The sequence below is a fragment of the Lactuca serriola genome, chromosome 2, assembly GCF_051521515.1.
Source record: "Lactuca serriola cultivar US96UC23 chromosome 2, Lser_US96UC23_V15, whole genome shotgun sequence".
NCBI lineage: Eukaryota > Viridiplantae > Streptophyta > Magnoliopsida > Asterales > Asteraceae > Lactuca > Lactuca serriola.
Genome location: NC_136409.1, coordinates 173,884,924 through 173,896,331, shown reverse-complemented (window position 1 = coordinate 173,896,331; position 11,408 = coordinate 173,884,924). Strand labels below are relative to the sequence as shown.

General features: G+C 35.1%; 1 long non-coding RNA gene across 1 annotated transcript; it reads left to right on the top strand.

The window, feature by feature from the left end:
- Window positions 1-3,108: 3,108 nt before the first annotated feature.
- LOC145090605 (uncharacterized) lies at window positions 3,109-9,570 on the top strand. Its single transcript, XR_013701665.1, has 3 exons — window positions 3,109-3,307; window positions 9,000-9,095; window positions 9,434-9,570. It is a non-coding gene; the product is annotated as an uncharacterized LOC145090605 (long non-coding RNA).
- The last annotated feature ends 1,838 nt before the right edge of the window (window positions 9,571-11,408 follow it).

The following is an 11,408-nucleotide window of genomic DNA, read 5'->3' as shown; positions in this document are numbered from 1 at the left end:
GGAAGCACCAAGATCACCGACTGAAGTGCGCCAATTTTTAGGCCTTGCTAGCTACTACCGGAGATTTATTGAGAACTTCTCTAAGATGGCCAAACCTCTAACTGCAATGTCACAGAAGGATGTAAAATTTACCTGGGAAGAAAAGCAAGAGACTGCTTTCCAGAAATTAAAACAAATGTTGTGTAGCGCACCAATCCTATCACTTCTAGAAGGAACTGAAGACTTCGTCGTCTACTGCGACGCGTCTCATCAAGGATTAGGTTGCGTATTAATGCAAAGAGATAGAGTGATTTCTTACACCTCCAGACAACTCAAAGTGCATGAGGTCAATTACACAACTCATGAACTTGAATTAGGAGCCGTGATTTTTGCACTCACAATATTTACTAACCACAAGAGTCTCCAACATATCTTCGATCAAAAGGAACTAAATATGAGGCAACGAAGATGGGTCGAACTACTAAATGATTACGACTGTGAAATTCGCTATCATCCCGGAAAGCAAACATTGTGGCAAATGCACTGAGTCGTAAGGAACACGTCAAACCCAGACGCGTACGAGCCCTAACCATGACTATCCTTTCCAACCTCAGTGCACAGTTAAGAGAAGCTCATCTCGAAGCTATAAAGGAAGAAAATATAACAGACGAAGCTTCACGAGGAATGTTCAAGCAATTCGATCTTAGAAACGATGGAACACGATACTTCTTGAACAAAATCTGTACGCCCAAATTTGGAAACGTCAGGAGTTTAATCATGGACGAAGCTCATAAGATGAGATATTCCGTTCACCCAGGCTCCGATAAGATGTATCACGACTTAAAGATGTTGTACTGGTGGTCAAACATGAAAGCTGAGATTGCTACTTACTTAAGCAGGTGTCTAACATGTTCTAAAGTTAAGGAAGAACATCAAAAGCCTTCGGGTTTGCTACAACAACCAGAGATACCCGAATGGAAGTCGGAACTAATCACTATGGACTTCATTACCAAGTTACCCAGAACACCATGTGGTTACGACACAATCTGGGTGGTAGTGGATAGGTTAACAAAGTCCGCCCATTTCCTTCCAATTAAGGAGACCGACAAGATGGAAAAGTTGACCAGAACATACCTAAAATAGATTGTGAGACTACACGGAGTGCCAATCTCTATTATCTCTGACCGAGACAGTAGATTCACTTCTCGATGTTCGCAGTCGTTGCAAAAGTCCTTAGGTACCCGTCTAGACATGAGCACGACTTGCCATCCTCAGACAGATGGTCGGAGTGAACGAACCATCCAAACCCTAGAAGATATGCTCCGCGCCTGTGTGATAGACTTCAGGAATTCATAGGATACTCACTTGCCTTTGATTGAGTTTTCGTACAACAACAGCTATCACACCAACATAAAGGCCACACCATTTGAAGCATTGTATGGAAGGAAATGTTGGTCACCACGATGTTGGGAAGAGGTTGGTGACACCCAATTGGCCAAGGTACATTCAGGGGATACTCTACGAACTGGACCCGAGATAATTCACGTGACAACTGAAAAGGTAGTACAAATCAGGGACAGACTGAAGACCGCACGTGATCTTCAGAAGGGCTATGCTAACGTAAGGCGTAGACCCTTAGAATTTCAAGTAGGGGACAGAGTCATGTTAAGGGTATCACCTTGGAAGGGCGTGATCAGGTTTGGAAAGAGAGGTAAACTGAACCCGCGATATATAGGGCCATTTAAAATCCTGGAAAGGATTGGTCATGTTACGTATCGACTTGAACTACCTCAACGGTTAGAAAGGTACATAATGTTTTCCATGTATCAAACTTGAAAAAGTGTCTATCTGACGACACACTCAAAATCCCTCTTGAAGAAATCCAATTAAACACAAAACTCCATTTCATTGGAGAGCCCATAGAGATAATGGACCGAGAAATAAAACGATTGAGACAAAGCCGCATACCTATATTGAAAGTACGCTGAAACTCTCAGAGAGGACCAGAGTTCACTTGGGAACTGGAAGATCAGATGATGCAGAAATATCCCCAATTGTTCAAGGATGTCCCGACCACAAGTTAAATTTCGGGACGAAATTCTTTTAACGGGTTGAGAATGTAGCAATTGGTAATTTTAGGTCCATATGCGTCGACCAAACCACCGCAATAAAATTATTATATTATGAACCAATGAATAAAATGATGGAATGATAAAATATATGTGGGACATTTTAAATTTATAACCACTTTACAAATATCTCAACTTGTTAAAAAGCTTTCCTAACAATGCAAAAATTTGGAATTTTTTTACTATTATATATATATATATATATATATATATATACATATATATATATATATATATATATATATATATATATATATATATATATATATATATATATATACACCGTTTGAGAAGACTAATGTGTGATAAATTAAACATCACAAATACAATGCCAAGTAATTTATTGTTAAAGTAAACCATTAATAGTGTCTAAAAATAAATAAACATCATTTGTTTAAAAAGAGGAGACATTTCTATTTTATTGCAAATTATATAAATTTACGCCAGCTTAAATAAGCCATCTCACTACATATATACTAGTTATGGATTAAAAGACCCATGCTCACCTACTTTATAAAAAGTAAATCCTACGATATACCAATTCTATATAATTGGAGAAAAGCAATCATCAAATAAATTTTGGCTGCATATAAATTCCTAGAATCTCTCTATGGAGTCCTTTCCTACCTTTAAAGCAATCACATGGAACCCATAAGTCCAGTACTAGTATATTTGAGATAATAATATTTTTATGACAATTCAAATAGTGTTGGTAGAGTCTTGTCTCCAGATAATCAACAATGTTGGGAATAGCCTAAATTATGACATTACTATTTGAATCATTGCAAAAAAATAATAATAATAATAAGAGGAGTTATTCTCTAATATGGTAGCCACTATGAGTAATAGTTGAATGTGTGTTCTTTTACTATTCGTTGTACATTTCATTCATTACCTCTGTACACTCCCTCCTACAACACACAATGGAACCACTTGGGGGATCAAAAAGTTTATAAATACCAAGCTTGTTCCCGATTTAAGACACCCACAAAACCCACGTAAAACCCCCTCACTCATTGCATAACTTTTATTTCAAACTCAACCCAAGAATACCGCTCTTGGAGGTGTGGAACTTACAATTTCCAGCAAACAAAGAAGAGACAAGAGCCTCGGTTTCCTTTTTTGTTATCAGTTTGTGGTATGTCACGAGAAGCTTTCCAATAACAAACTAAATCTCGAGCTTAGATCACGCAACAAAAGTGAGTCTTTATGGCCCCATTTTCTTTAAGTTTTATAAACATTTGGGGGGGAGATACATGCATGTCTTGCATGCTAAATATGAAATTTTATTATCATTATATGATACATACTTAACATTATTTATAATGGGTTAGCACACGACAATTTAGTTATATTGAACTACCATGTAAATGAATATATGAAATTGTTACATGCATTATAAACTAATTTTCATATTATATTATGAAGTAATAAAACATTCGTATAAAATTATTATTCGTAGATATAAATATATGTTCTTGGGTATTATCCTTGTGCCATAAGTCTATACATGGGATATTTAAAGCTAAACATTAGTCTTAGAATGGTCTCTAGTAGGATAGTACAAGAAAAATATGGAATTAAGACCTAATTTGTTAATATAATTACAAGGTAAAAAATGTAAATATAATAAGACATAACTAGATTTACATATACATAAGGTTTTAACTAGATTAATGTTATGTATATATGAAAATAATGAATTGTATATGATTATTTTTATAAAAAAAATGATATTTTTATATAAAAAGGAGTTTATAAAAAGGTCTTGTAACATTTTATAAAAATAAGTAGTTTTTTATAAAACATGATTATTTTTATATAAAATTGCTATTTTATATAAAAATGGAGTTTATAAAAAGATCTCGTAACATCTTATAAAATAAATAGTTTTTATAAAATATGATTATTTTTATATAAAATTATTATTTTATATAAAAATGGAGTTTTATAAAAAGACCTTGTAACATCTTATAAAATAAGTAGTTTTTATAAAATATGATTATTTTTATTTAAAATTGTTATTTTATATAAAAATGGAGTTTATAAAAAGGTCTTGTAACATCTTATAAAATAAGTAGTTTTTATAAAATATGATTATTTGTAACACCCCTAAAAATCAAGCCAATTTACAACTTTTAAAAACATTTCAAATCCATTAACTATTACAAACTTGTTTTTAAAAATGTATCATATCAGAGTATCCTAGAAACAAAGTCATAAAAAATGGGGAGCTTTACGATCACGCCTTTGCCTTGCCACCATCCCCTGATGTACCTGAAACAATAAACTGAAACTGTAAGCCCGAAAGCTTAGTGAGTTACCCCCAAAATACCGATACACATACAGTCCACATAACCATGGCAGCAATATCATAATATAACCAACTGAAATAGCATGTAATGGGCCCACAGCTTTACAGGCTGGATTACCCCTGGGCCCACAGTGTGAGTCTGAATTGCCTACCAGGCCCACAACTCACATCTGGATTGCCACCGAACCCACAATACGAGTCTGGATTGCCTAGCGGGCACACATCTCGTATCTGGAATGTTCTCGAGCCAACAGTACGAGTCTGGATTACCTACTGCGCGCACAGCTCGTATCTGGAATGCTCTTAGGGTTTGTTGGCTACTGTACGAAATAGTAAAACCTCAGCCCATCCCACATAACATGTCGACATGTAACAGATAAATGCACATACCAATAACCAATAATATTACAGGTAGTCCTACAAGCCTACCAAACTCGCATATCTAACTAGCATGAACATCTAACACCTACTTATCATAACAACTACTAGGATACCAATCCAATGGGCCGGCCCTGGTGCCTTAGACCCCTTAGTATTGTGAGGATAACTTACCTGGCACTGCTGAAGCCCCGCCGATAAAACTCTCGCTACTGGTTGACAGGTCCCGAACTGTCAACATCAAACAATACCCAATTAATAATTGGGTTCCAGGCCCAACGTCCAACTCACGCTACAAAGGCCCAAAAGTCAAGTAATGAGCCAAACCTCTACATGATCTTTCCTTAAGGCCCATCCAATTAATCCAATCCAATTCCCATGGCCTAATATCACATAATCATAAAGGCCCAATTATGGCCCATCTATGGCCCGATTTTCCATTTTGGGCCTAAGTCCTCACATGGGCCTTATCCTAAAGCCCATCTAATTACTTTGGTCCATTAACTTGTTCTTGGATGGCCGGCCAATAGTCCAATCACCAAAGCCCACTAAGAAGGCCCGATTCACGACCCGAGTGAGGTTAGCGCTTTCACATGAAATGATGATTAGGGTTAAGTGTTTCTTACTTAACCTCTTAAGGACTTAGTCCATTAAGGACTTAATCTATTAAGCCCATTATTGCCTCAAGTTAGTTTGCCAATGATTATTAATTATTCTTTTAAGTTTAATAATTAATTCTCGTGTGTGTCCCAAACAATTCCCGTATTTAGGGTTTTATGCTCTTAGGGTTTTCCAAACCCTAATAAGGGTTTTCCAACCTAATACTAGCCCATTAGTCCATTGTTTAGGCTTTTAGGTCACATTGGGCCTTATTAGCCCCATAGGGTTCCATTGGGCCCACTAGAGTTTCTTTGGGCCCATTAGGGTTTCTTTGGTCCCATATTGTCCAAACATCCCCCAAACAAGGTCCATATGCAAACAAAGCACACCACCACCCGACACGGTGGTCGGAGGCGGCAACCACAACCCTACGGTGGTGGTTTGAGCTTTTCTTTTCATTATTCCTACTCTATTACAACTTACATAAATACTCAACACACACACTCACATAAAACCATGGTTGCAGAAATCGGGATTAATCGGCGATTAATCGTGGATTAATCGTTTGGCGTTCTCCAACTGTCGAGGATTAGGGCATTAATCGGAAATTTACGATTAATCGTATTTGGCGGGATTAATCGGCCTTGGCGGGATTAATCGGTCAACAAAAATCAAAAAAAGAAAGAAAAAGTCAAAAAAAGGTCAAAAAAATTTTAAATTTTTTAAAAAAAATTCAAAAAACCAACTTTCTTTTTTTACTCCAAAATTTTCAAATTTTCAAAATTTCAAATATTATACGAAAATGTTCATATTTTCGTATTTCTAAATTTCCAAATTATAATTTTTCTTATTTTCTGATTTTGAAGCACTTGTTTTTCTTAAGATATATTAATATTTAATTAATTTTAATATTTTATTAATAATTTATGGTCCCCGATTAATCCTCGATTAATATCCGCCAAGACCGATTGATCCCTTAACACCAGTCCACCGTTGAGCTACCGTCAAACGATTTTTACAACCTTGCATAAAACTAACACACACAATCGCACCGTGGCGGCAGGTGGTGGTAGAGGGTGGTAGCCACCATAGCTGGCGGCCATGGTGGGTTTCTCCTCCGTTTTCCAGCTATCAAACAACACCCACGACACACTAGTTTATACAAAGGATTCTAGCCAGCTACCTAGTGGTGGCAGGAAAGCAGGCAGCAGCGCTAGCGGCACCCATGACGGTTAATGGTGAGAAAAGAAGGAAGAAGGTGCCAATGATCCAGTCACGTCGTCGGTCTTTAGTACCTTGGCTTCGTCAACAGTAATCTCGGCGGAAGTAGCAGCTTCTTGATGGAATGGCAATGGGGCCGTCGGGAAACGTCGGCGACTACCGTGTGCGTCAACTGATGGCATCGAAAGAGCATATGTGTTGGAAAAACGATGGCAACAGCTACCCACGGTCTTCATGGTCCTAGAAGCTCCTCCCTAACGGTGTTAGCACATGTCTGATCGTAGATTAACAGCGGTGGTTGGTTACGTTGTTGACGGTGGCGCTTCAGCGTTCTCCGGCCATTCACGACGTCACAGCTGGCATGGCTGTGGTGGTGGTGCTCAACAACTCCAACGACGATGGTTTCGACTCAACGGAAAGAGGAGTAGCGCTATCGGAAATTGGGGAAATATGGGGGTAGCGGTGGCGGGAGGGAGGTTGGAGACGGAGGGTGAAAGAGATGGCGGCTGCACGTTGCTAGGGTTAGGGTCTATGGGCATTGGAATAGTTATATACCCTCTCCATACAAACTATGGTCCATATTGACGGAAATAGTCCCTCCTCCTCCATTTTCTTTCAAAACAAATCCTCAATTTACCTTTTAGACCCTTGCTCCTATAATTCTTTTCAATATAAGTCCCATAGTTACAAAACAACCCCTCCTCTACAAGTTATTCTCAATTAAGATCCATAAATTATCATTTAACCCCTGTTTCTGGAAATCCTTAGAATTCAAGTCCAAAATGTTATCAATCAGCCCTTGACTTATGAAAATCTTTACAAATTAAGTCCCACAATCACACTTTAACCCCTAGAGATTCAAATCTTGTCATTTGGCTCCCCGAAACCAACACCCCACTAATTATTATTTAATTTTGAGCTCTAATAATATAAAATAATCATAATAATTACTTCCCGAGGTTCCTGATTTATTATTTAATTACTCTTCTTAAAACGGGATGTTACATTATTTTTATATAAAATTAATATTTTATATAAAAGTGGATTTTATAAAAGGATCTTGTAACATTTTATAAAAATAAGTAGTTTTTATAAAATATGATAATTTTTGTATAAAAATGATATTTTATATAAAAATTGAGCTTATAAGGAGATCTTGTAATATTTTATAAAAATAAGTAGTTTTATAGAATATGATTGTTTATATAAAATAAGATATTTTATATAAAAGAAAACTTATAAAAAGGCTATTAACACTTTAAGGAAACACAGAGTAGAAGTAATATTTTTATGCCTTCAATGATATATGCATACATATTTACATATTCTTAAAAGTATATGTATAATAGTGTATTGACAAGTACATATATTGGAATGTGACGAAAGAAATGCAAATATTGTTAAGGCTTGGAATACAAATGACGAAAAAATCCTAGACTTAACAATTTATGGATATTCTGTATGAGAAACACTTCATCGCTAAGAAGTCAAAAACTTAGTACAAAGCCCTCTGTGCTATAACCTTTAATCCGAATGGAACGTGGAACATTGGTATAGATCTATACGGGTTGACAGCCCCGCCTGCGGTTGCTAGTTACAACCATCGTCTGACGAGTCAGAATGGGCGTAATCATTCAGTCACTTATATATTTCACGACGTCGATGAAGTGTCATGATGGTCACAGTACATCTGCTCACCGTACTGCTTTACAGAAGCTTGCGCGTCCATAGTTCGGTTATAGGCTCATATTAGAACCCATAAATTTTAATCTAGAAGTTTTATCGTTAAAAAGGAACTTTTGAACAAAATGGATAAGCGTTGAAAACTTTATTATATAAACTCCGTTTTTATAACATTTTCAACACGACACTCACGAATTATGATTTCTTGGTTATAGACAATGAACCAAACAATTTTACTTGTATGCGATTACAAGCACGGACTAAGTACATATTTATAATCTTAAAAGGTTACAAATGTATTTTCGATTATAAACTATTGGAGTCTAAACCTATAAAGTTCACCAACATTTTTGTTGACGTATTTTTAAAACGTATGTATCTTCAGAATCTTAAAAGTTGGAGGAATGCCTACAGGGTAAGGAGGATATTTCTCCTTAAATAAACTATTGACCGAGTAACCGGTCCTCTTATAGAAATCAGATTATGTATTAGTCGTCATTTGGGATTTACTAAACAATATATTTCTTTTTTTTTTTCATAATTTGGAAGAATGTAATGTTATTTGAATCTTGTAATATTCAATGTATGTTGTTAACTATGAACCAACGTTTCATGTTGCAACCCCGGTGATTCCGCCATCGGTCGGGGTGTGACATTGTAGCACATTCCTAATCAGGGTAATTTGTTATATTCAGTGTGGGATTTCCCAGATCAGCAGCCGAGTAGTTAGTGTTTATCAGCAGACCGAGGTGATTCTCTTCCCTGTATCCATGGGTCAAAGTCATAATAAGGTCGGACCACTATCTGGTTATGTAGTATGCTAGTTGTTGTGTGATATATGTTATGTTTACATGATCGGGTTGAAATATACCCCAGGACGGGGCCCAATATGGCATGACGGGTTGAAATATACCCCAGGGCGAGGGCCATTATGATATGTTCGATTTGAAATATACCCTAGGGAGGGGCCCATTATGATATGTTCAAGTTGAAATATACCCCAGGGGGTCCCATACATTCTTTTTGGGTTAGAATATAACCCATGGCTTGACCCAGTTGTATGTTTGATATGTGGTATTTTTAGGAAAACTCACTAAGTTTTTTCTTACAGTTTTTAATGTGGTTTCAGGTACTTCCGATACTAAGGGGAAATGTCTGGCTTGATGGCGCACCATTCACTCCCACCATTTTTCGCAGTTACTGTTATTGTTACTCTAATTTTTATATGATGATCATTATGTAATGGATTCTGGAATCAAACTTATTATTGTAAACCTTAATTAAAAATGAAAATTTTCTCCTAGTTTTTGGGTTGGTACAATATATATATATATATATATATATATATATATATATATATATATATATATATATATATATATATGTGGTAAATAGCACAAAAGACACTAAATTTACAACTAAATGCTAATTTGATACAATGTTTTTTTGTCTCAAATTTGACACTGTGTTTTCCAATATTTTACAATTCTTACTACTTGACCGATCAACCCAGTTACCTGCTGACGTGGCATGCTGACGTGTCGAAATTGAATTTTTTTCCCACAAAACACATTAAGTTTTCACTTTTTTCGATTTTGATACTATGTTTAATTTTTTCTTTCAGTTTTGATACTCTGTTTTTCGTTCCAAATCAAAAATCATTTTTTCTAATTTTGTTCAAGATTGACTAGTTTCAATTTGAAACCGTATAAATATATTTTTTATTATATTTTAAACCGTATAAATACAATTTTTCATTTAAAGACCACATTTTTATATAATTACAAGGTTAATGTTATGCATAAATATGTGTTAGTTATATTATGAGAACCAAACTAACCATCAGCTTAAAATAAATAAACATTGTTTTATATTACAAACAATTTATGTTCTAAGCATAAATAATAAACTAAACTTCGAGAGTGTAGTTCCAACATGCTTGTGCTTAGCCAGTTACTCTTCTATAAATATTTGCAATCAAGTTACAAATATTAGATTAACATTTAAGTACCAAGTACTTGAGTGTTACACTAAAAGATCCATCTATGTAGGCCTTATTGAGTTTCTTGGGCTTAAAGGTGTTTATTCCATAAAACATGGGCCTTTTATATCACATAAGGTGACTCTTTTAGCCTTGCATTATTCCAATGTTTAAACTAGCTTTAAATAAAATATCACTGTATTTATTGGAATATTGTTTGACCTTTTATATCATCAGATATATGTTTAAATTATCCAAGTCTTCCTAGAAGTCATTAATAACTATTCCTAGCTTGATGCTAGAAGCATCTTGAGCATCACAGTGATGTCTTTACTAGGTAACATATGTAGGTCTATTACTCAAAGTAATTTGTTTAGGATTAGGACCTTTAAGTGTATACAATTTCACATCTCTCACGAGATTGTCTCTTAAGACATGAACCCATTCATTGAAGTTGTATCTATTGAATGTTATTGTTTCATTAAGTTATTTAAAGAGAAATGACATTTCATGGTTATGAGAGTTGATTATATATCTACAAAATTTTAACAAAATTCATTTAACATTTTCAATATTTAATCTTTAATAATTAATACTCTTTCAGTTTCTAAAAACATTAATTATCAAAGTCTAGGATCCAAGTTGCAAAACAAATAAATGGTTAGGTATCCTTTATCTCATTCATCTGAATTCAACCCGATAGATATCGATTATCAATTATATCTTACCATATAATTCCTGGATTTATGGGATTGCTAATAACAAATTTAATTAAACATGTTTGATTTCATCTATGCCTTAGAACTCTCTTGCTTATGTATCTTTTATCACAAGAGAACTCCGATCAAATCATCCAATTCGAAAAACTTGTGTAATCGGCCTATAACTTGGTTATAGAAGTCGCGAAAACACCTCGTCCATTAAAAGATAACACCAAGTGGTTAGGTATCCTTTATCCCACTAGTGAATACCAAAGACATGCGAGCGTTCTTTAAAAAGGATTGCATAGATTTGAGATTTGTAAGGGGTCTTTGATGTTTATATAATTCTAGTTTAAAAAATATGTTATATCATGGTTATTTCATGCATTCAATAAACAATGGTATACTTTAAAAATCTTATT